Raw genomic sequence first — 26,871 nt, 5'->3', positions numbered from 1 at the left:
GGCACGTACGCCGAACGTACGAACGGCCACTTGCGTCCGGGTCTGAATCAGGGCCTTTATTTTTTAGAAAATTATAATGAACTGAACTTCTTTTACTAATCCTACAATTTAACAAATGAATATTCCACATTTGTAATATATATATGTATATATATATATATATATATATATATGTGTGTGTATATATATATATATTTTTTAGATTCCGCCATATTAATATTCCTCCATATTGTACTTATATACTATATGCCTGAGTTGCATTAATAAGTATACTTCATTCTTATGGCAGTTTGGGACTCAAAGTGAGTTTCCTGTGGCTGCTTTAAGTGCATCAGGTTCTAGTGTAATTACAAATAGCAGTGTATCACTGAGTCTTGTACATCCCATCCACTGTCCATGGTACTGACAGAAGCTACAGGACATGCCAATATAATTATACCCTGGTACCAAAGGTCTTTTCAGTTCCATAGTTAAATAGGATGGAATTAAAAATATGATGTCACTAAGTAACTAAGGGGCAGATATATTAAGCTCTGGAAAGTGATAAAGTGGAGAGTGATAAATGACCAGCCACTCAGCTCCTAACTGTCATTGTAAAGCCTGTGTTTGAAAAATGACAGTTAGGAGCTGATTGGCTGGTCGTTTATCACTCTCCACTTTATCACTTTTCAGAGCTTAATACATCTGCCCCATTCCATATATATTTTTGTAGAACATGTCTTAGTAAAAAATCAGGTACCAGTTTACAAACAGAGGAATCCTTGTTGATATGGACACATATGCATCCAATAAATAATCTCTAGAAAAGTTGATTATAATATATGCCGAAGCAATATAGAAAGCACCTATCAGCTTCAGAGGTGATTAGCCAATCGGGACGCTTCTAACTAGCGCTAGTAACCATCATCATCGGCTCTTAGGTACACTCATGTAATATGGAAACTGACAGGCTAATATATGTCTGCGGATCTGACTCAGGCCCTCATTCAGACCCGCTTGCAAGCGCATGTCGATGGTGGGGCAATGCTCACGCAACGGGGCTCGCTACAAACGGGGCTGCTGTCGCCCCAATTTGTAGGTGTGGAGCGGGGGTGGCTGGCCAAACGGAGGCGTTCCCGAAGGAACGCCTGCCGTTTGGGGCGGCCCTACTGACATCTCGAGTGATGTCAGTAGTGAGCTTCCGGCTCTATTAGAGCCGAAAGCTCATGGGGCTTGCGGCAGACGAGACCCTACCGCAAGGGTCTCGTCGCAAGCCCCGATGGTCACGATGGTCAAGACCATTGCGACCATCACCTGGCCGCTCACTTAGCGGCTTTAAAAAAAACGCCCGCCCTCATTCAGAGCGAACGCTCGCTTTTTGCGAGCGGCTCTCAATGAGGGCCTCAGTATGTAAGTAAATGAGCATGCCAATTCTGTACTCTGTCTGTATTTATACAAGCACACACTCCTGCTTTCTCTTGGAGTACAAGGAGGTGTAATTACCACATATACCATTTTGTGGGCATGTGCAGTAAAATTTGCATATGTTAAGTGAACAGAATAAGCCCTAAAATTGTTAGCTGGTTTCATTTTAAACCATCTGTGAATGATAGCAGGTTGTACAATTCCTGTAGTGCTAATATGATTAAATGCCACCAACTAAAGGCCATGCCCATGTGTATAATGTAACAGGCTCAAACTGAGAAGTCTGATGATGCTGTATTTGTCTAAATGAAGACCCTCACCCACCTCATAATGGTCATGTACTGCACATGACTTATTTATAGCATTCTTGAAGGCAGAGCTAAATTAACAATTATACGCAATACAGAGCAATTTTCCTTAGGGAAAAAATGTAGAATTCAAATTGTAAAAAACTTTAGATAAACTAACATTTTTCATCTTGCTCATTGTTGAGCACATGTTTAAATAAGCTGCCCTTGTGCTGCATTCCTAACAATGTACAGTGAGAGAATACAGGAATAGGGGCTCAAGTTCAGATAGAATTATCATTGTAACAATACAAACGAGTTGATCAAATGGGTATCAAGGGAAAGTGGAGCATGGGCCAAAATGGGAAAGTTGTGAGCAAGCTAAAATCTCTATCAGGCTTTCTTCAAGTTCAGACAGTGTATTCAGAGAATTTGTAGTATATTATGAGGGGCTGGGCTGCACATCCTAATATTAAACATGATAATAGGTGCTACCATGCTGAGACCAGTAGTTCTACAGCAAAAAGTAGAGGGGGGGGGGAAGGAGCAGGTGCACACTATAAGCACTAAGAATACAAATTATCAAAATATCTATAATAGACTGCAATAATTAACATGGTTTTAAATGTAAGGTTTCTTAGTACATGTTTGGCCAAAGATGTTTGCCCACCTACCACGTCACGGTGAACCTTATACAGGTGGGTCTCTAATACTAACACACTAATTAATTTATCTAGGACTTACCTATCATAGAGCCCATTAGATGTGTGTACTGCAATGCAAGGACCCATACCAGTTAAAATCACCTGGGGCAGGCAGGAAGAGTGCTAGCCCAAAGAAGGGGTCTCACCTTCAGAATGTACCTTAAATACACACACACAGGAAATGGGAGGGGCTGGGCTGCAAATCCTAATATTAAACATGATAATAGGTGCTACCATGCTGAGACCAGTAGTTCTACAGCAAAAAGGAGAGGGGGGGGGAAGTAGTACACACATCTAATGGGCTCTATGATAGGTAAGTCCTAGATAAATTAATTAGTGTGTCAGTATTAGAGATGTTAGGGACCCACCTGTATAAGGTTCACCGTGACGTGGTAGGTGGGCAAACATCTTTGGCCAAACATGTACTAAGAAACCATGTTAATTTGTAGTATATGTAAGCTCAGTAGACATGCTGTATGATATTAGTACAGATCTAATTTGAAAAGCTCTGTACTTTTACTCTCTAAGGGGTCTATTTAGTAAGCAGTGTTAGGAGACAGAGTGAAAAGTGATAAGAAAGTGATAAGGTGCCAGCCAATCAGCTCCCAACTGTCATCTCACAGGCTGTGTTTGAAAAATGACAGTTGGGAGCTGATTGGCTGGCACCTTATCACTTTCTTATCACTTTTCACTCTGTCTCCTAACACTGCTTAGTAAATAAACCCTAAAACTTTGCAGCTGCAGGATATCATAGGAATATTCAACATTTACATCCTTAACCCCAACACCGGATTTAAAACAGGGAAGGCGGCGGAGGTCGCCCAGGGGCCCCCACACATAGTCACATCACCAGCAAGGCAGGTACTGTGGCATAATGTGAACTGAAAGTTCTGTATGGCATAATGTAAACTGGGAGTGCTACAGTGTGTTCCACACATTTGTGTTGCTGGGAGTATTTACACACTATACTTTTTAATAACATTGCCAATATATAATTTTGATAATAATATTGGTAGGGGACCCCACAAGTTAGTAGCTATGGTGCCCTCACAAACCTTAGTATGGCACTGCTTTACCCTGCGACTTAATGTGAGTCTCATTTCAGTGCAATACTGAGGGAAGGCTCTCTAAACTGTGTCTGGCATCATGTGGGATACGTATGATTAAGGCTGAAGTGGGAGGGGTTGGGCCCATCTACTAGAGGTGAGCTGATGGTCTTACTGCACATGCCCTGAGGACGCTAGAAAAGCAGAACAGGGGCTTCTATAGTGGATGGACAAGCATTGCATGGTCTGCTGTACTTCCATTGTATACAGGGGCTGGCTGGCAACTTTTAGCGTGGGGGGCAAATGCATGCAGGCGGCCCTGGCAGAGGAGTAGCGTGTAGCCAGGGTGCCCGAAGAACATGCGTGCTACGGTCCATATGGGATTAATGTAAAGTAAAAATAAAGGGCAGCCCCCTGTCGTGATGCCCATATGCAGTGCCCCCCTGTGCCCCAGGAGAGGACCCCCTTATGCAGGCCTCCAGTAGTGCCCCCAGTAGTGATCCCCCCTATGCAGTGCCCCTTATACAGTGCCCCCAGTAGTGGTCCCCCCTGTGTAGTGCCCCTTGTGCCCCCAGTAGTAAGCCCCTTATATAGTGCCCCCAGTAGTGGTCCCCCTGTGCAGTGCCCCTTGTGCCCCCAGTAGTAAGCCTATTATATAGTGCCCCCAATATTGGTCCCCCTATGCAGTGCCCCTTATATAGTGCCCTCAGTAGCAGTCCACCCCCCATGCAGTGCCCCCAATAGTGGTAACCCTTATGCAGTGCCCCTTGAATAGTGGCCCCAGTTGTAGTCTTCACCCTATGCAATACCCCCAGTATTGCCCTTTATATAGAGCCCCCAGCAGTGGTCCCTCGATGCAGTGCCCCTAGTAGTAGTCCCATACCCCCTATGCAGTGCCCCTAGTAGTAGTCCCCCCCTTGTAGTGCCTCCAGTAGTAGTAGTCCCCTCCTTGTAGTGCCCGCAGTAGTAGTAGTCCCCCCCTTGTAGTGCCCCCAGTAGTAGTAGTCCCCAGTAGTAGTAGTCCCCTTCCCTTGTAGTGCCCCCAGTAGTAGTAGCCCCCCCCTTGTAGCGCCCCCAGTAGTAGTAGTCCTCCCCTTGCAGTGCCCCCAGTAGTGGTCTCCCCCTTGTAGTGATGAAAACAAACACACATCTGCCGGAGGCGGCGGCTTTGTGTTTGGCACTGTGTATTGCTGACCGAACTCCGTCCGGTCAGCGATACACTCGCGGTGCAGCCTGTGTCACAGAGACACAGACTGCCCGCGGCCTGCGGCCTGCATGGCGCTGCGGCCCGAGGGGCACATGGCACCCAGCCCCCCCGGCCCAGTCCGCCACTGATTGTATACCATTATATACTATACTAAATAACAATAATTTATGTAGCACTTTTCTCCAGAGGGACTCAAGGTGCTTTACAGAAATCGTGAACGTAACACAGGGTTAGATTTGTAGAAAATACAGAAGGCGATTAACATAATGGTCCTGATTCCGAGGTGCAGTCAGCTGCCGCTGTGTCTTTTTGAGGTGATGTGGTGCCAATAATATGCAAATGCTACTTTCAGCCTTCCCCTTGTGTACTAGCCTGTGCAGTAATGTGTAAGACCTACAACAACACCGGTGGTTCTGAACGATCCACCATCGATGCACCATTGATACTTGCACCAGCCTATGGCAGGTGCAGTGTCTCATTCTGAGCTGTAAACATGGCCTCTGTGGCTGTGGCTCTGTGTCTGAGAATGCAGCTTTCACTACACACCCATAAAACCCCCACATTATATTTTTATTTTGCGTTTACTTCAGGCCATATCCCAGTCACTACCCAGAAATGCCCATGGATTTCCCTCACCAGTTTTGTCACCAGTGGTCCCGTTTGTAACAGCGTATTTGCGCGTACACTCCGGGTAATGCATGCGTCATAGCAGTTTCCAGAATATTCTGCGCCTGCGCAGTAGCAAATAATCACTTAACTACATGAACAACGGCTTTGAGTGTAGTTAGCATGCTCCTCCGATCAGACTCAATAAGAGATAAGTACCCATGGAAAACATGAACCATGGCTTTGAGTGCAGTTAGCATGCTCCTCCGATCAGACTCAATAAGAGATAAGTACCCATGGAAAACATGAACAACGGCTTTGAGTGTAGTTAGCATGCTCCTCCGATCAGACTCAATAAGAGATAAGTACCCATGGAAAAATATACCATATGTTTCCATTGCACCACTGTGTTTATGGATGAAGATACTAATAATAATCAAATTTAATATTTTTTGCATATAATTGGAAGGGGAAATTATGTAGCAAATATTGCAGAAATTTGGAATGAAATTACAATTGTTGTCTCCATCTCTATTGAGCTGATTTGGCGCAGTCTCTCACTATGGAGCTGTCTCTGTGCCTGTCGAGTTGTCATTACAGCCTGAAATAGTATTCTTAGAAAGCTGACTTAATGTAGAATATTGCTCTTTTCAAGTTCATATGTCTTAGAAATACATTTTTTTAAAAAGTATATGTTGGTGAAAGGTTGTAAAATCTAATGGCAAACAGATTCCATACTTAGCAATAGACTAAGCATAATTAAGCATCACATTCCTCCCTCAGCTATAAATAACTTTCAGTTTCCTATTCGTGTCTGTGAAATTCATTAGAAGAGGCTACAGAGAGCAGACTCAATCACTCAATCAGTAACTTTGTTCGGCTTGGGGGTTGCAGAGCTACAGACGCTCGAATTCCCGATCTACCTCTCCCAGTCCCCAAAGCGTCCCCCCCCCTTTCTAACAACCATGTACGTTTTCCACACAGTGTAAATTTCCAACAGATGACTGTGGAATTCACCTGCTGAAAAAATCTAAATGACAACAGGCTACGCACGGCATCCTGGTTGGGTTAGCCTATTTCTGGCCATGTGGAAAAGCAGAGTATGAGCAGATGAGAAATATTATGTATATATACATAGGTCTCAGGAGTCTTATCATTTCTTCCTGTGGACTTGGCAGATGCTTTTCTGTTACACTAGTTTTGAGAGTAGGTCACGGACATATACTTGGTTACAAAGTTAATGTGTTCTAAAATTATAATTAAAACGTAAGTATGCAAAAAAAAAAAAAGAATAGTGTCGAGCATGACAAATAATGCATAGATATTTTACAACATGATGGTTTGAATATTGTTATGTTGGTGCCATAATCACGCAGTCTGGTGGCCAGAATTCTAATCTGGTCATCTGGGGAAATAACGTTCGTCCACAGATTTCATATTTCTCCTTATCAAGTTAGCTGAATCCAGTTTTCTTAATGGTCTTAGCTTGGCACAATCAGATGACCTACAGTAGTAAAATGGATATGGCTATAACCATACATACATACACAAAGATGCAGGTGGACGGCACTCACGGTGAACCCAGTGGTTCAGTATTTTGCTCGGTGCATGGGTTCCCTCCGGTCGGGAGACCAAATGTAGCAAGGTAATGGTGGCACTCAGGTCTCTCCAAATAATACAAGCAAGCAAACAATACGTTCCAACATTTCAATATACTTTTTTCACATCAGAGATAAGATACAAAGAAATTGCACTCACCTTATAGCCCAGAGAGCACCATGTGAAAAAAAAAAAAAAACACCTGAAAATAATCACAGCGCAATTAGATGATATCACCACTGTGAGACCATCACCAAGACAACTGGAAAACAACTGAGATGAAGAAACAACAGCAATAACCTAATTATAGAAATAAGACACAAGTATACCACTAAATAAGTACAGAATATGCATAATAGGAACAAAGTGGTGGCTCCAGAGCCGTCCAAAATTGCAATAGGGGGTTACACCAACTGCCACTCCAAACCCGGTCAAACATCGCCGGACGGGACTCACTGGAAGTTGGTGTGGCTCCCCTATTTTAATTTTGGACTGCACTGGAGCCGCCATGATTATATATCAATAATTAATCTTATAAATCAAGAAAATCTGAATCACATACAGTATACACACAGGGTGTCTCAGCCGGACAATTAGTGACATGCTGGGTGTAATAGATTGGGTAAAAAAATAAAAACAAAAAATACTAACGGACAAAGTGACAGATGTATATACAGTGGATAAATATATAAGAGGTCTGCCATAGGGTTGTATTTGATGACCTGATCTCACAAAACCTGCAGGCAAAGATAAAGTACACGCTATCTAATTTACAAAAAGCAATTGTGATGTTCTGGGTTGTTTGTGGACCCAGGGTGGTAGCAGGAGCGAACACAGAAGCAGATTTGAAAATAAAACTAGGATTTTAATAAGTGCTTGAGTAGACATATAATGGCAGTAAATAAAAGTCCAGGAATATATAAATGTGCACAAGAGTTCTGTGGTGGGAGTAGAAGGGTCAATGTCCAAGTAGAAATAATTAGAGCTGTCCAGGTGTGCAGGTAGTGAAACTGAAAATAATCAAGCCAGGTTTGCAGGTAGTGAACTGAAAATAATCAAGCCAGGTATGCAGGTAGTGAACAGAAGCGCAGGATGTCAGCAGGCTCAGGCACTCAGGTATGGGCAAGGGTGATGGAGGAAGCGGGGTAGTCCAGTGGGAGCTAGGAGCTGACAGGCAGACTGGCAGACAGCGAATTCACAGGAACAGGTAAGCACAGAGAACTCCCTCTCAGCTAGGCTGAGATACACGTTGCACTGGCAAAGAAGGAAGGCACTGACCCTTCCTAAATATCCCATGCCGTGCTGTTACTGGCCAGAGGGAACATGTGACTCACCAGGATTGGCCAGCTGTATCACATGGCCAGAAGGCAAGATGGCGGCGCCCATGCCAAACGGAATGGAGACGCCGCCAGGCCTTACCAGCGCAGAGTGACAACAGGCCCACACAACAATGCGCACAGCCAAAGCCCCCCGCCAGACACCAGCTCCGCCACCAGACAGCCCGCGCCACAATGACCTCACAGGTAACACTCGCCTAGCACCATGCTGAAATACCCTGCCCGTGACAGTACCCCCCCCCTTTTGGGGTGGCCTCAGGACACTCACCAGGCTTCTCCGGATGGGCAGAATGGAATCTCCTGATGAGCGTGGGAGCGTGGACATCACGAGCATCGGTCCAGCAACGTTCCTCTGGACCGTAACCTTTCCAGTCCAGCAAATACTGTAGATGACCTCTGCGTAGATGAGAGTCCAAGATCTGGGCGAACTCAAACTCAACTCCTCTCTCCGTCTGGACTCGAGGAGAAGCAGGTAGAGCACTATGGAATTTATTCAGGACCAGGGGCTTCAATAAGGAAATATGGAAGGAATTAGGGATTTTTAGGTATGGGGATAACTCTAGACGATAGGCCACTGGATTAATGACTTCTGTTATGGAGAAGGGACCGATGAAGCGTGGTGCAAATTTCATAGAAGGAACCCTCAGACGAAGATTCCGGGTGGATAACCAGACCTGGCTTCCAACTTGCATGCGTGGAACTATTCTACGCTTCTTATCAGCCTGGGTCTTATAGCGGGAGGATGCCTTCAACAAATCAGACCGTACTTGAGTCCAGATGGCAGCAAAATTCCGCACCGTGTCCTCCACGGCCGGAACATCAAAAACAGGCAGGCTTCGGAATTCGGGAACACGAGGATGAAGGCCATATACAACCTGAAATGGTGTTTGGTTAGTTGACGAGTGGTAGGAAGCATTATGTGCAAACTCAGCCCACGGCAGCAAGGCAGCCCAATTGTCCTGGGAAGATGACATAAAAATTCTTAAGAAAGTCTCTAGATCTTGATTAACTCTCTCAGTGGAGCCGTTGCTTTGCGGATGGTAGGCCGTGGAAAAGTTTAACTTCACTTGAAGAACAGAACACAAAGCCCTCCAGAATTTTGCAGTAAACTGCACACCACGGTCAGAGACAATTTCAGCAGGAAGGCCGTGTAGACGAAATATGTGTTGGACAAACAACTGTGCCAGGTCAGGGGCAGAAGGTAACTTCTTCAACGGTATATAGTGAACCATCTTAGAAAATCGGTCTATTACAACCCAGATAGTGTTGAAACCTTGAGAGACTGGCAGGTCTGTGACGAAATCCATGGAGAGATGCGTCCATGGACGTGATGGAGTAGGTAATGGAAGCAATTCCCCAGCTGGAGCTTGTCGTGATGATTTATGCTGGGCACAGGAGGAGCAGGAAGAGATAAACTCCATTATGTCTGCCTTCATAGAAGGCCACCAATAGTGTCTTTTCAGGAACTCCAAGGTCTTCCGAGTGCCTGAGTGCCCTGCGAAGCGAGAGGAATGTGCCCAAGTGAGAAGCTGCTTCCTTAATTCCGGGGCCACAAATGATTTTCCCGTAGGAGGCTGAACTTGTAATGCGGCGAAAACTCTTGATTCCAAGACAGGGGTATTGCTTTGATTTTCAGATTGATCATCACAGAGGAGAGATCTCGATAGGGCATCAGCCTTCTGATTAAGTGCTCCAGACCGAAAGGTCAGGGTGAACTGAAACCTGGCAAAGAATATTGCCCAGTGGGCCAAACGAGGACTCACAGATTGGAGGTTTTTGAGAAATAGGAGATTTCTATGGTCCGTAAATACAGTAAATGGAAACTTGGCACCTTCTAGCAAATATCTCCATTCTTTCAACACCAACTTTACAGCTAGTAGTTCTTGCTCACCTATGGTGTAGTTCCTTTCGGCAGGTGAGAATTTTTTAGAAAAGAACCCACACGGATGGACTCGGTTGTCCTCATAACGTTGAGACAAGACTGTTCCCACAGCTTCAGATGATGCATCTACTTCCAACAAAAAAGGCCTGTCCAGATCTGGTTGTCGAAGAACTGGTGCTGAGATGAAGGCCTGTTTTAGAAGATGAAAGGCAGACTCTGCCTCAGGTGACCATTGGGCAGGATTAGCACCTTTGCGGGTCAAGGCTGTAATGGGAGCCAGCAGTGTAGAAAATCCCTTAATGAAGCGTCTATAATAATTGGCGAAGCCCAACAATCTCTGGATGGCCTTCAGTGTCTGAGGTCGGGTCCAATCCAGAATTGCTTGTACCTTCTTGGGGTCCATTTCTAAACTGGAGCCAGATATTACATAGCCGAGAAAAGGTACACTGGGCACTCCAAAGACGCACTTCTCCAGTTTGCAGTAAAGGTGGTTTTCTCTCAAATGGGTCAGGACTTCTTTAACATGTTCTTGATGTTTAGCCACAGAGGGTGAAAAAATCAGTATGTCATCCAGATAGACAACAACCGAAACATATAACAGATCCCGGAAAATCTCATTAACGAAACTTTGAAAGACAGCAGGGGCATTACACAATCCAAAAGGCATTACTAAATACTCGAAATGTCCATCTCTGGTATTAAAAGCAGTCTTCCATTCATCGCCAGCTCGGATACGAATGAGGTTGTAAGCCCCTCTTAGATCTAATTTAGAAAAAATGACAGAGCCCTTGACCCTATCAAACAACTCAGTAATCAGGGGAAGAGGGTATCGATTTTTTACAGTAATGTCATTAAGGCCTCGATAATCGATACATGGTCTTAGACCCTCGTCCTTCTTGCCAACGAAGAAAAACCCAGCTCCGGCAGGTGAAGTAGAGGGGCGGATGAACCCCTTTGCCAGGTTGTCCCGGATGTACTCGGTCATGGCTTGAGTCTCAGGCAAGGACAGCGGATAGGTACGACCATGAGGTGTAATCTTATCAGGTATCAATTCAATTGGACAGTCCCATTCCCTATGAGGGGGTAAGATATTTGCTTGTTGTTCAGAGAAAACGTCGGCGAACATCTGATATTCCTTGGGAATGGCAGAAGAAACTAATGAAACTGTCTTTCTCACAGGTCGAATTTTTGGAAGACAGGATCTCTGACAGTCCATACCCCATGACAGAATCTGCATAGAACTCCAATCAATCCTGGGATTATGTTGACGTAACCAGGGTAGACCAAGAACAATTTCTTGAGAGGCCTCTGATATCACCAGGAATTTTAAGGACTCAGAATGAAGTGCCCCAATTCGGACCAATACAGGTTGAGTCTCTTTGGTGACTATCCCGTTAGTCAGAGGGCGTCCGTCTATCGAGGTCAGAGAGATAGCATGGTTGAGAGACAAACAAGGTATCTGAAATTTATCTATGAAACTAGACGTTATGAAATTTCCGGCTGCTCCTGAGTCGATTAGAGCAGTAACAAAGACAGGTTTGGGTTTAAGATCCATGGCTAGGGTAATCGTGAAATCTTTAATTTTTGGAGACGAGTTCATAACTCCTAACTTGATGTCTCCAGGGTCAGGTAGGATTTGGCATTTCCCAGTTTACGGGGGCAGGAGATCAGCAGGTGACCAGACTCTCCGCAGTACAGACAGAGGTTCTTTTGCATTCTTCTCTGACGTTCTTCTTTGGAGAGGTGTGTATGATTCACCTGCATAGGCTCCTCTTCAGTAGGAGAAGGAATGGGATGGGTAGAAATGGAGGGGGTAAATGACCTTTGCCGGTCCGTTCTGTGTTTTTCAGCCTGACATAACCTGAAGCGTAGGTCAACTTTGATACACAACGAAATCATGTTGTTCAGATTAGTAGGAAGCTCTCGAGTGACTAGATCATCCTTTAGTCGGTCTGACAACCCATGCCAGAAGGCCGAGGTGAGGGCTTCCTCATTCCATTTGAGCTCTGATGCTAAAATTTGAAATTGCACGGCATATTGACTGACAGGACGGACCCCTTGTCTCAGTGTCATGATGTTTGATGATGCTGATACCGTACGCCCAGGTTCATCGAAAATCCTCCTGAAGGATGACACAAAGCCTGCGTAATTATCCAGCAGTGGATCTGAGCACTCCCAGAGTGGGGATGCCCATTCCGAGGCCTGGCCGGATAACAGAGAGACTATATAAGCCACTTTAGTTCTTGCAGTTGGAAAGTTGTCAGGCTGCAGGGTAAAATGTATGTCACACTGATTTAGGAATCCTCGGCAGAGTTTAGGATTGCCGTCAAATTTATTTGGTAAAGGAAGATGTAAGCGGGGAGATGATCTGCCTCCTGTATTCCCAGACGCTGATGCGGATGTAGATGCTGGTACTTCAGGGGTAGAAAAGGAAGTTTGCAAACTATCCTGTCGCTTGGACATCTCTTGCAGAATTGAGCCATCTGATGCTGCATGTTTTCCAGATTTTCTAAGCGACCAGAAATGCACCGAAACAAATCCACTCCTGACTCCTGATCTGTTGCCGGCTCCATGTGGCCAGTGCAAACTGTGATGTTCTGGGTTGTTTGTGGACCCAGGAGCGAACACAGAAGCAGATTTGAAAATAAAACTAGGATTTTAATAAGTGCTTGAGTAGACATATAATGGCAGTAAATAAAAGTCCAGGAATATATAAATGTGCACAAGAGTTCTGTGGTGGGAGTAGAAGGGTTAATGTCCAAGTAGAAATAATTAGAGCTGTCCAGGTGTGCAGGTAGTGAAACTGAAAATAATCAAGCCAGGTTTGCAGGTAGTGAACTGAAAATAATCAAGCCAGGTTTGCAGGTAGTGAACAGAAGCGCAGGATGTCAGCAGGCTCAGGCACTCAGGTATGGGCAAGGGTGATGGAGGAAGCGGGGTAGTCCAGTGGGAGCTAGGAGCTGACAGGCAGACTGGCAGACAGCGAATTCACAGGAACAGGTAAGCACAGAGAACTCCCTCTCAGCTAGGCTGAGATACATGTTGCACTGGCAAAGAAGGAAGGCACTGACCCTTCCTAAATACCCCATGCCGTGCTGTTACTGGCCAGAGGGAACATGTGACTCACCAGGATTGGCCAGCCATATCACATGGCCAGAAGGCAAGATGGCGGCGCCCATGCCAAACGGAATGGAGACGCCGCCAGGCCTTACCAGCGCAGAGTGATAACAGGCCCGCACAACAACGCGCGCAGCCAAAGCCCCCCGCCAGACACCAGCTCCGCCACCAGACAGCCCGCGCCACAATGACCTCACAGGTAACACTCGCCTAGCGCCATGCTGAAATACCCTGGCCGTGACAGCAATGAAGTCCCAAAGGCTCATTAAATCCATGAGAGAGAGTATTCAAACAGCTCACAGCCTAGTTTTTGTCTGATTCTGTCACTTCCAAAATGGGGGAAGCCCAAAGAGACAGGGGGAAGCCTTTTCATCACAAAACCCGCAGAACTTTCAGAGTGTCTCCTCTAATGAGTTTGTTTCCTCCAATAGTGAATCTGAAGTGAATTCATCTCATGGTCTTTCCAACCTTGAAAACAACCCTTTAGGGATGAGAACAGAAGTGCAAGTTTCAGATCTAAAAGCAGCTTCAACAGAAGGGGTGGCCAGAGGCAGAGATTGCGGAAGAGGCAGAAGATCAACCTTCCTAAGTAGAAGATAGCATTTTACTTGTCATCTCAAGAATTTACTTCAGTGGGATTTAATAATCTGTAGGGGTGAGCGGGTTCGGATTTCTGAAATCCGAACCCCCCCGAGCCCCCCTGATCCGAGTCCGATCCGAGTCAGGCTCGACTTTTACCGCCTGACTCGGATCTGAAATCGAGGCAAAACGTCATCTTCCCGCCTTCCGAGTCTCGCGGGTTTTGGATCCTATATAAGGTACACACGTCGGCGCCATTTTCTCACTCGGCTGTGGACAGTGAAGAGGGAGGGTGGGAGTTAGGGCTGTGTAGTGTAGTGTAGTGTAGTGCTGCTGTTGTCCACTACTTCAAAGTCCATAGGGGCTGGCTGTGTTGTGCTGTGCTGCTGTTGTTAATAGGGGCTGTGTCCACTACTTCAAAGTCCATAGGGGCTGGCTGGACTGTGTTGTGCAGTCAGTTCTCCATAGGGGCTGTGTCCACTCCAAAGTCCTGTGCAGTGTCCCAGTCCTAAAGGAGTGCTGTAGTGTTGTCCAGGGGGTGCTCTGTCCATCAGGGGTGCTCCCCCCAAGTGCTAAAAAAATAATATATTTTCTGTGTTTGTGAATTGTGTGCGCAGTAGCCGCACGTGCATCAACAAAGTAGTGCCAAGCGTGCGCCTGTGTCATAAGTAAAGGGCCGGCTGGCTTGACCGTTAAGGGTGTTGTAACCCCCGAAAGTACACTCCAGTCCAAACCAAAAAAAAAATTATTTTCTGTGTTTGTGAATTGTGTGCGCAGTAGCCGCACGTGCATCAACAAAGTAGTGCCAAGCGTGCGCCTGTGTCATAAGTAAAGGGCCGGCTGGCTTGACCGTTAAGGGTGCTGTAACCCCCGAAAGTACACTCCAGTCCAAACCAAAAAAAAAATGATTTTCTGTGTTTGTGAATTGTGTGCGCAGTAGCCGCACGTGCATCAACAAAGTAGTGCCAAGCGTGCGCCTGTGTCATAAGTAAAGGGCCGGCTGGCTTGACCGTTAAGGGTGCTGTAACCCCCGAAAGTACACTCCAGTCCAAACCAAAAAAAAAATTATTTTCTGTGTTTGTGAATTGTGTGCGCAGTAGCCGCACGTGCATCAACAAAGTAGTGCCAAGCGTGCGCCTGTGTCATAAGTAAAGGGCCGGCTGGCTTGACCGTTAAAGGGTGCTGTAACCCCCAAAGTACACTCCAGTCCAAACCAAAAAAAAAATTATTTTCTGTGTTTGTGAATTGTGTGCGCAGTAGCCGCACGTGCATCAACAAAGTAGTGCCAAGCGTGCGCCTGTGTCATAAGTAAAGGGCCGGCTGGCTTGACCGTTAAGGGTACTGTAACCCCCAAAAGTACACTCCAGTCCAAACCAAAAAAAAAATTATTTTCTGTGTTTGTGAATTGTGTGCGCAGTAGCCGCACGTGCATCAACAAAGTAGTGCCAAGCGTGCGCCTGTGTCATAAGTAAAGGGCCGGCTGGCTTGACCGTTAAAGGGTGCTGTAACCCCCGAAAGTACACTCCAGTCCAAACCAAAAAAAAATTATTTTCTGTGTTTGTGAATTGTGTGCGCAGTAGCCGCACGTGCATCAACAAAGTAGTGCCAAGCGTGCGCCTGTGTCATAAGTAAAGGGCCGGCTGGCTTGACCGTTAAGGGTGCTGTAACCCCCGAAAGTACACTCCAGTCCAAACCAAAAAAAAAATTATTTTCTGTGTTTGTGAATTGTGTGCGCAGTAGCCGCACGTGCATCAACAAAGTAGTGCCAAGCGTGCGCCTGTGTCATAAGTAAAGGGCCGGCTGGCTTGACCGTTAAAGGTGCTGTAACCCCCGAAAGTACACTCCAGTCCAAACCAAAAAAAAAATTATTTTCTGTGTTTGTGAATTGTGTGCGCAGTAGCCTCACGTGCATCAACAAAGTAGTGCCAAGCGTGCGCCTGTGTCATAAGTAAAGGGCCGGCTGGCTTGACCGTTAAGGGTGCTGTAACCCCCGAAAGTACACTCCAGTCCAAACCAAAAAAAAAATTATTTTCTGTGTTTGTGAATTGTGTGCGCAGTAGCCGCACGTGCATCAACAAAGTAGTGCCAAGCGTGCGCCTGTGTCATAAGTAAAGGGCCGGCTGGCTTGACCGTTAAAGGGTGCTGTAACCCCCAAAGTACACTCCAGTCCAAACCAAAAAAAAAATTATTTTCTGTGTTTGTGAATTGTGTGCGCAGTAGCCGCACGTGCATCAACAAAGTAGTGCCAAGCGTGCGCCTGTGTCATAAGTAAAGGGCCGGCTGGCTTGACCGTTAAGGGTGCTGTAACCCCCGAAAGTACACTCCAGTCCAAACCAAAAAAAAAATTATTTTCTGTGTTTGTGAATTGTGTGCGCTGTAGCCGCACGTGCATCAACAAAGTAGTGCCAAGCGTGCACCTGTGTCATAAGTAAAGGGCCGGCTGGCTTGACCGTTAAGGGTACTGTAACCCCCAAAAGTACACTCCAGTCCAAACCAAAAAAAAAATTATTTTCTGTGTTTGTGAATTGTGTGCGCAGTAGCCGCACGTGCATCAACAAAGTAGTGCCAAGCGTGCGCCTGTGTCATAAGTAAAGGGCCGGCTGGCTTGACCGTTAAAGGGTGCTGTAACCCCCGAAAGTACACTCCAGTCCAAACCAAAAAAAAATTATTTTCTGTGTTTGTGAATTGTGTGCGCAGTAGCCGCACGTGCATCAACAAAGTAGTGCCAAGCGTGCGCCTGTGTCATAAGTAAAGGGCCGGCTGGCTTGACCGTTAAGGGTGCTGTAACCCCCGAAAGTACACTCCAGTCCAAACCAAAAAAAAAATTATTTTCTGTGTTTGTGAATTGTGTGCGCAGTAGCCGCACGTGCATCAACAAAGTAGTGCCAAGCGTGCGCCTGTGTCATAAGTAAAGGGCCGGCTGGCTTGACCGTTAAAGGTGCTGTAACCCCCGAAAGTACACTCCAGTCCAAACCAAAAAAAAAATTATTTTCTGTGTTTGTGAATTGTGTGCGCAGTAGCCTCACGTGCATCAACAAAGTAGTGCCAAGCGTGCGCCTGTGTCATAAGTAAAGGGCCGGCTGGCTTGACCGTTAAGGGTGCTGTAACCCCCGAAAGTACACTCCAGTCCAAACCAAAAAAAAAATTATTTTCTGTGTTTGTGAATTGTGTGCGCAGTAGCCGCACGTGCATCAACAAAGTAGTGCCAAGCGTGCGCCTGTGTCATAAGTAAAGGGCCGGCTGGCTTGACCGTTAAAGGGTGCTGTAACCCCCAAAGTACACTCCAGTCCAAACCAAAAAAAAAATTATTTTCTGTGTTTGTGAATTGTGTGCGCAGTAGCCGCACGTGCATCAACAAAGTAGTGCCAAGCGTGCGCCTGTGTCATAAGTAAAGGGCCGGCTGGCTTGACCGTTAAGGGTGCTGTAACCCCCGAAAGTACACTCCAGTCCAAACCAAAAAAAAAATTATTTTCTGTGTTTGTGAATTGTGTGCGCAGTAGCCGCACGTGCATCAACAAAGTAGTGCCAAGAGTGCGCCTGTGTCATAAGTAAAGGGCCGGCTGGCTTGACCGTTAAGGGTGCTGTAACCCCCGAAAGTACACTCCAGTCCAAACCAAAAAAAAAATTATTTTCTGTGTTTGTGAATTGTGTGCGCAGTAGCCGCACGTGCATCAACAAAGTAGTGCCAAGCGTGCGCCTGTGTCATAAGTAAAGGGCCGGCTGGCTTGACCGTTAAAGGTGCTGTAACCCCCGAAAGTACACTCCAGTCCAAACCAAAAAAAAAATTATTTTCTGTGTTTGTGAATTGTGTGCGCAGTAGCCTCACGTGCATCAACAAAGTAGTGCCAAGCGTGCGCCTGTGTCATAAGTAAAGGGCCGGCTGGCTTGACCGTTAAGGGTGCTGTAACCCCCGAAAGTACACTCCAGTCCAAACCAAAAAAAAAATTATTTTCTGTGTTTGTGAATTGTGTGCGCAGTAGCCGCACGTGCATCAACAAAGTAGTGCCAAGCGTGCGCCTGTGTCATAAGTAAAGGGCCGGCTGGCTTGACCGTTAAAGGGTGCTGTAACCCCCGAAAGTACACTCCAGTCCAAACCAAAAAAAAAATTATTTTCTGTGTTTGTGAATTGTGTGCGCAGTAGCCGCACGTGCATCAACAAAGTAGTGCCAAGCGTGCGCCTGTGTCATAAGTAAAGGGCCGGCTGGCTTGACCGTTAAGGGTGCTGTAACCCCCGAAAGTACACTCCAGTCCAAACCAAAAAAAAAATTATTTTCTGTGTTTGTGAATTGTGTGCGCAGTAGCCGCACGTGCATCAACAAAGTAGTGCCAAGCGTGCGCCTGTGTCATAAGTAAAGGGCCAGCTGGCTTGACCGTTAAGGGTGCTGTAACCCCCGAAAGTACACTCCAGTCCAAACCAAAAAAAAAATTATTTTCTGTGTTTGTGAATTGTGTGCGCAGTAGACGCACGTGCATCAACAAAGTAGTGCCAAGCGTGCGCCTGTGTCATAAGTAAAGGGCCGGCTGGCTTGACCGTTAAAGGGTGCTGTAACCCCCAAAGTACACTCCAGTCCAAACCAAAAAAAAAATTATTTTCTGTGTTTGTGAATTGTGTGCGCAGTAGCCGCACGTGCATCAACAAAGTAGTGCCAAGCGTGCGCCTGTGTCATAAGTAAAGGGCCGGCTGGCTTGACCGTTAAGGGTGCTGTAACCCCCGAAAGTACACTCCAGTCCAAACCAAAAAAAAAATTATTTTCTGTGTTTGTGAATTGTGTGCGCAGTAGCCGCACGTGCATCAACAAAGTAGTGCCAAGCGTGCGCCTGTGTCATAAGTAAAGGGCCGGCTGGCTTGACCGTTAAAGGGTGCTGTAACCCCCGAAAGTACACTCCAGTCCAAACCAAAAAAAAATTATTTTCTGTGTTTGTGAATTGTGTGCGCAGTAGCCGCACGTGCATCAACAAAGTAGTGCCAAGAGTGCGCCTGTGTCATAAGTAAAGGGCCGGCTGGCTTGACCGTTAAGGGTGCTGTAACCCCCGAAAGTACACTCCAGTCCAAACCAAAAAAAAAATTATTTTCTGTGTTTGTGAATTGTGTGCGCAGTAGCCGCACGTGCATCAACAAAGTAGTGCCAAGCGTGCGCCTGTGTCATAAGTAAAGGGCCGGCTGGCTTGACCGTTAAAGGTGCTGTAACCCCCGAAAGTACACTCCAGTCCAAACCAAAAAAAAAATTATTTTCTGTGTTTGTGAATTGTGTGCGCAGTAGCCGCACGTGCATCAACAAAGTAGTGCCAAGCGTGCGCCTGTGTCATAAGTAAAGGGCCGGCTGGCTTGACCGTTAAGGGTGCTGTAACCCCCGAAAGTACACTCCAGTCCAAACCAAAAAAAAAATTATTTTCTGTGTTTGTGAATTGTGTGCGCAGTAGCCGCACGTGCATCAACAAAGTAGTGCCAAGCGTGCGCCTGTGTCATAAGTAAAGGGCCGGCTGGCTTGACCGTTAAAGGGTGCTGTAACCCCCAAAGTACACTCCAGTCCAAACCAAAAAAAAATTATTTTCTGTGTTTGTGAATTGTGTGCGCAGTAGCCGCACGTGCATCAACAAAGTAGTGCCAAGAGTGCGCCTGTGTCATAAGTAAAGGGCCGGCTGGCTTGACCGTTAAAGGGTGCTGTAACCCCCGAAAGTACACTCCAGTCCAAACCAAAAAAAAATTATTTTCTGTGTTTGTGAATTGTGTGCGCAGTAGCCGCACGTGCATCAACAAAGTAGTGCCAAGAGTGCGCCTGTGTCATAAGTAAAGGGCCGACTGGCTTGACCGTTAAAGGGTGCTGTAACCCACAAAGTACACTCCAGTCCAAACCCAAAAAAAATTATTTTCTGTGTTTAGCCGCACGTATATATCAAATCGATATAACATAAATGGAGGACCAAACTTTCTCCGATAAAAATAAAATAGAGAAAGATCAAGAACCACTTCCTCCTAGTGCTGAAGCTGCTGCCACTAGTCATGACATAGACGATAACATGCCATCAACGTCGTCTGCCAAGGCCGATGCCCAATGTCATAGTAGAGGGCACATACAATCCCAAATGGCAAAGTTCAGGAAAATGACCTTGAAAAAGACATTTAAATCAGCTGAAGAGAAACGTAAACTTGCCAATATGCCATTTACGACACGGAGTGGCAAGGAACGGCTAAGGTCGATCCCTAGTATGTTCATGACTAGTGGTTCAGCTTCACATGACGATGGAAGCCCTCCTCCCACTAAAAAAATCAAAAGAGTTAAGCTGGCAAAAGCACAGCGAAGAACTGTGCTTTCTAAGAAGATATCACAAATCCCCAAGGAGAGTCCAAGTGTGGTGGTGGTTGCGATGCCTGACCTTCCCAGCACTGGACGGGAAGAGGTGGCTCTTTCCACCATTTGCACGCCCCCTGCAAGTGCTGAAAGGAGCACCCACAGTCCACTTGCTGATATGCAAATTGAAGATGTCACTGTTGAAGTACAACAGGATGAGGATACTGGTGTAGCTGGCGCTGAGGAGGAAGTTGGCGAGGAGGATTCTGATGGTGATGTGGTTTGTTTAAATCAGGCTCCGGGGGAGACAGTTGTTGTCCGTGGGATGAAAAAGCCCATCACGGTCATGCCTGGGCAGAAGACCAAACATTCCACCTCTTTGGTCTGGCAATATTTCTATCCAAATCCGGACAACAACTGTCTTGCCATATGTACCATATGTAAAGGTGAAATAAGTAGGGGTAGGGACGTCAACCACCTAGGAACATCCTCCCTTATACGGCACCTGCAGCGCGTTCATAAAAAGTTACTGTCAAGTTCAGAAACTTTGGCTAAGACCGTAAGCAGTCCAGGGACACCTAAATCCCGTTGTCCTGTTGTATCCAAGCGCCTGCAAACCACACCGTCAACTCCCTCCTCGTCAATTTCCTCCTTAGTTAGGATCGGAAGTAGTCCTGCAGGCCATGTCACTGGCATGACTGACTCTCCTATCCGGGATTCCTCCGGAGGATCCTGCATTGCTACGCCTACTGCTGCCGCTGCTGCTGTTGCTGCTGCTGGGAGTCGTTCATCATCCCAGAGAGGAAGTAGGAACACCACTACTTTTACTAAACAATTGACCCTCCAACAGTCCTTAGCGAGGAGGATGAAGTACGACAGCAGTCATCCTGAAGCAAAACGTATAACTGAGGCCTTGACTGCTATGTTGGTGTTAGACGTGCGTCCGGTATCCGCCATTAGTGCAGTGGGATTTAGACAATTGATGGAGGTAGTGTGTCCCCGGTTCCAAATCCCGTCTAGATTCCACTTCACTAGGCAGGCGATACCGAGACTGTACAGAAACGTCAGAAAAAGTGTCCTCAGTGTCCTGAAAAATGCCGTTGTACACAATGTCCACTTAACCACGGACATGTGGACAAGTGGAACAGGGCAGACTAAGGACTATATGACTGTGACAGCCCACTGGGTAGATGTATCACCTTACGCAGCAACAGCAGCAGCGTCACCAGTAGCAGCATCTCAGAAATGCCAGCTCGTTACAAGGCAGGCTACGCTGTGTATCACCGGTTTCAGTAAGAGGCACACCGCCGACAACCTCTTAGAGAAACTGAGGGAAATCATCGCCCAGTGGCTTACCCCACTTAGACTCTCCTGGGGATTTGTGATATCTGACAACGCCACCAATATTGTGCGGGCATTACATCTGGGCAAATTCCAGCACGTCCCATGTTTTGCTCACACAATAAACTTGGTGGTGCAGAATTTTCTGAAAAGCGACAGGGGCGTGCAGGAGACGCTTTGGGTGGCCCGAAAAATTTCTGGCCACTTTCGCCATTCAGCGACTGCGTGCCGAAGACTGGAGCGCCAGCAAACACTCTTGAACCTGCCCCGCCATCACCTGAAGCAAGAGGTTGTGACGCGGTGGAACTCAACCCTCTATATGCTTCAGAGGATGGAGGAGCAGCAAAAGGCCATACAAGCCTATACATCCACCTATGACATAGGCAAAGGAGGGGGTATGCACCTGACTCAAGCGCAGTGGAGAATGATTTCCGTGTTGTGCAAGGTTCTCCAGCCCTTCGAACTTGCCACACGTGAAGTCAGTTCAGACACTGCCAGCTTGAGTCAGGTCATTCCCCTCATCAGGCTTTTGCAGAAGCAGCTGGAGAAAGTGAAGGAGGAGCTAAGACGGAGCGATTCCGCTCGGCATGTGGGACTTGTGGATGAAGCCCTTCATTCGCTTTGCCAGGATTCCAGGGTGGTCAATCTGTTGAAATCAGACCACTACGTTTTGGCCACCGTGCTCGATCCTAGGTTTAAAGCCTATGTGGTGTCTCTCTTTCCGGCCGACACAAGCCTGCAGAGGTGCAAAGACCTGCTGGTGAACACACTGTCAGCTGAAGCGGAACGTGACACGTCAACGGCTCCTTCTTCATTTTCTCCTGCAACTGGGGCTGCCAGGAAAAAACTTAGGTATCCTAAGCAACCCGCTGGCGGTGATGCAGGGCAGGCAGGACCAAGTTTGGACATCTGGTCCGGACTGAAGGACCTGGCAACAATTTCTGACATGTCTACTGTCACTGCATATGATACTGTCACCATTGACAGAATGGTGGAGGATTACATCGGTGACAGCATCCAAGTAGGCATGGCAGACAGTCCATACCTGTACTGGCAGGAAAAAGAGGCAATTTGGAGGCCCCTGTACAAACTGGCTCTATTTTACCTGAGTTGCCCCCCCTCCAGTGTGTACTCCGAAAGAGTGTTTAGTGCAGCCGGGAACCTTGTCAGCGAAAGGCGTAGGAGGTTGCTTCCACAGAATGTGGAGAAGATGATGTTCATCAAAATGAATTATCAGCTCTTCCAGGGAGACCAGCCTCCAGAAGGTACAGAGGGACCTGTGGTGGTGGATTCAAGTGGGGACGAGTTAATACTTTGTGAGGATGAGGATGTACACACTGAAGAGGGTGAGGAATCGGTGGATGAGGAGGATGAGGATGACATCTTGCCTCCATAGAGCCAGTTTGTGCAGGGACACATTAATTGCCAGCTTGTTTTGTGGGGGCCCAAACGAACCAATCATTTCAGCCACAGTTGTGTGGCAGACCCTGGCGCTGAAATGATTGGTTTGTTAAAGTGTGCATGTCCTGTTTATACAACATAAGGGTGGGTGGGAGGGCCCAAGGACAATTCCATCTTGCACCTCTTTTTTTTCTTTGCATTATGTACAGTTTGGGGCCTAGTTTTTCAAACTGCCATCCTGTCTGCCACTGCAGTTTCACGCCTAGATGGGTCACGTGTTTGTGCCGCCCACTCGTGTCGCTTAGCATAGTCATCCAGCTACCTCGGTGCAACGTTTTGGACATAAAAACACTATTGTGAGGTGTGAGGTGTTCAGAATAGACTGGAAATGAGTGGAAATTAAGGTTATTGAGGTTAATAATAGCATAGGAGCAGAAAAACCTACAAATTCTGTGATTTTAGCTGTTTTTATGCTTTTTTAAAAAAAAATACAGATCCAAAACACAAAACCCAGAACCCAAAACACGGAAGGGTGGTTTTGGCAAAACCAATCCAGATCCAAAACACGAAGAAAGATCCAGATCCAAAACCAAAACACAAAACACGAAAAGTGGCCGGTGCACACCCCTAATAATCTGCTATGGGAACGTGAAAAGTATAATTTACACAAGCAACTAAAACATCATGAATTTTTCCATGACGTTAAGGCAGTGCCCCAGACATTCATACCTAAACAACTTCAGAAATGACACGTCTTGCTTTGAATATTTTAGGGAAAGGGGTCCAGGACTGCACATCCTAGCTCTTTCTAATGGGGTATGCTACCTAGCTGAGACTTAATATTTTAGGGGAAGGGGGCCTGGACTGCACACCCTAGCCCTTCCTAATGAAAGTCTTGCTTTGACCCTAACTCTAATAATCCAGCAATTCAAACATTTCTGCGAGTGTTGGAACATGATACTTCCAATATATTGGACACTGATAAACATCTATTAAATTGTCACAAGAGGAATTTTAAAGCGCTCATGGCAATTCCAATCATAAGAACATAGTAAACCACCCTGCGATAAGGAGGGTGCTATAGTTAATCGGCTCCCGACTGTTCAGTGAGAACTGTCAGGAGCCACCAGCCAATTAGCGCCCGCTAACTGTAGTGTGGCCGCTGATTGACTCTGGCTCCTGACAGTTCCCACGTGCGATGTTCAGTGAGTCAGGAGCCAGAGCCAATCAGCAGCTGCTCTACAGTTAGCGGCTGCTGATTGGCTTTCGGCTCCTGACACACTGACCAGCCCATGTGGAACTGACAGGAGCCAGAGTCAATCAGCAGCCACACTACAGTTAGCAGGTGCTGATTGGCTGGTGGCTCCTGACAGTTCTCACTGAACAGTCAGGAGCCGGTTAGCGGTGTACAGTATGTGGTCACATACATACACCGCTAATGGTAAGTATATGGACCGGGTACTCAGTTTGTTTTTTTGCAAAGACCCCACTGGATGATATGGAGACCAGCGCGAGGATGGAGGTGAGAATAGGATTGTTTTTGCAGGTCATTCCTCAAGGATTACTTCATGGGAACATCTGGCAGCAGGTAAGTATGTGTGAGTGAGGTATGTGTGTATCAAACTTTTACTGTATACAGTGTGTGTACTGTCTTTATTTAACTATTTATTTTACAGTGGAGGTACGGGTGCCAGCCGCCTGCTGACACTTGTAGTTCTACAAGTGTCAAAGGGCAGGCATGCTGGCACCTGTAGTTCCACTGTAAAATACAATAGCTTACTTTGATTTTTCACTTTATTACCCCTGTACCTACAGCTCAGGAGTGCAGGGAAGAGCCCCGAGCTTCAGACCAAGCCTGGGTTTTCGGGAGAAGGGGGACCACTTTTTGGGGGGGTCCCCACCTCCCCTGGGCCTGAGTGACTGAGCTTGGCCTGAGTGACTTGGGGTGAGAATGCTTTGGCCCGGTAATATGGTCTCCGGGCCATTATACCCCGGTCGTTTTGGGTCCGGTGCTGGTTTTAATTATAGGGGGATCCCTACACATTTTTCCCCCTATAATTAAAACCAGGACAGGCCCTGCAGCTTGGTGCTGGTACCTAAATTAGGGTGGAACCCTACTCATTTTGTTCCCTGTAAATTTAGGAACCAGGACTGGCTGGCAAGTCCGGGACTGTACAGGCTTTTAGGGGGGGAGGGGGAGGGGCTATGACTTTTTTTTATTTTTTTATAAAAACACTTTATATTAGGTATACAGGCAGAAACATACACAACTCAGAGTGATCTGTGTGTGTTCGGCCAAACTCGCAGCTCAGGAGGTGGTCTATTTGAAACTTAATTTCACAGTGAGTTTGCTACAATCTCACACGAGATTGGAAACTTGCTTCTTAGTAAATTTGCGAGTTGCATCTTTTGCATGTAAAGTACTTCCTAATTTGGCCGATGGTGAGTTTTTTCGAGTTTGCAATCTCACATGAATTTTAACAGTGAAAAGAGAGAGCTCACTTCCAAACTCACTCGAGTTTGTCTTTAGTAAATTTGCGAGATGAAAAACATGTCTAAACTCACGTGAGACTGCAAACTCACCCAAACTCGATTCTTAGTAAATTTACCCCTAGGTGTATGAGAATGCATCTGTATAGCCTGCATCATGCAAAGTGCAGTATATGTAATACTTTAGACATATGCAGGGCCAGTGATCATCATAAGCTGATATATGCAGCAGTATGGCCAGCCTCCCTGAGCTGAAAGTGTTTTTTTTGGAATTGACCATTCCATAATCCAAGTCCCCTGATCTCCAGAACATTGTAGTCTTGTGCAGAATAATCTACCATATACAGTATGTACGCATTGGCAGGCTCATAGAGAGCCGTTCTGGGCCCTGGTTATTTGGGGGGAATGGCCTAATAGCAGGAGGCATGGCCACAAGCCTTATGAAAACAATACAAATAAATTATTGTTGCTGCGCACTCGAGAGGAGGGTGCTGTGAGCGCTCCAGCCAGGGGCAAATCCAGGGGGGGGCGCGATCAGTGTGATGGCTCCCCCTTACCTCCACACAGGTAGAGGAGACTGCGGCAGCAGCCTCACTGGCATTACTGTACCCAGCACACACCAGCGTTTGCTGGGTAGGGGATACTGGCAGGTAATATTAGGGAGGAAGGAGGGGGGGCAGCATCGGACTCGGGCCCCCCCCAGGCCCCTCCAAGAAGCCCGGGTATTTAATACCTGCTCCCCCCCTCTCAGCAGCCCTGGACATTGGTCACCTTATTCACTGGATAGTGTATGTAATACAGTAGTAATAGCAGTATTTGTGGTCTATAGTACGGACTGCAGAGCAAAGAGACTAAAAAAGTAACTTTCTGTATCAAACATATTTATCTCATTTAAATTACATTAATGATCAGGTAAAGGTTAAAAATGCAATAATAAATATATATACATAATATATACCAGTAGGAGACAGAACTAAGCTTTCTAAGCACATATTTTCCCACCTCATGTTAAGACGCCTGCATCTTCTTGCTGGCAGCTGCTCTCTGGTCCAGTTTGCTTATTGAGCGCTCAGAATCACAGACAAAGCAGATGTGCAGGAAAAGATGCTGCCACTGTGCATGTATAGCAGTTCCATTCAGTCCCTTATAATGTATGTTATGGGTGAAGGTCTAGTAGAATCATATTATATATTACTGCTATTGTGATTATGATTCATTCAAGCCACTGGCCAAGGAGGAAGGAGATTCTAGGCAATTAGAAGGCAATTAGAACCCCCCTGTGTTTGCCTATGACAAGTGTTCAATCCTCACAAAAATACTACTTGCTTTGCCCTGATCTGAACTTGTAAATAGTCAAAAATATGCCCAAAATTAAAATAGTGTATTGTATTTTTCTGTAGCTCATAGACAGGTCAAAAAAAGCCAGTAATTCCAAATATGTGTCCCGAGACACTTTTTAGGTCATGCTTTCACAATGGATATGTTCAAAGAACTAATAATTAAAATACAGGTTGAGTCTCTCATATCCAAAATGCTTGGGACGAGGGGTATTTTGGATAACGGAATATTCCGTATTTTTTA

This window comes from Taudactylus pleione, unplaced genomic scaffold, assembly GCF_031769625.1.
Source record: "Taudactylus pleione unplaced genomic scaffold, aTauple2 ptg000016l, whole genome shotgun sequence".
In the NCBI taxonomy this organism is placed as follows: Eukaryota; Metazoa; Chordata; class Amphibia; order Anura; family Myobatrachidae; genus Taudactylus; species Taudactylus pleione.
The sequence above is the reverse complement of the archived record's forward strand: the minus strand, read 5'-3'. Positions refer to the sequence as shown.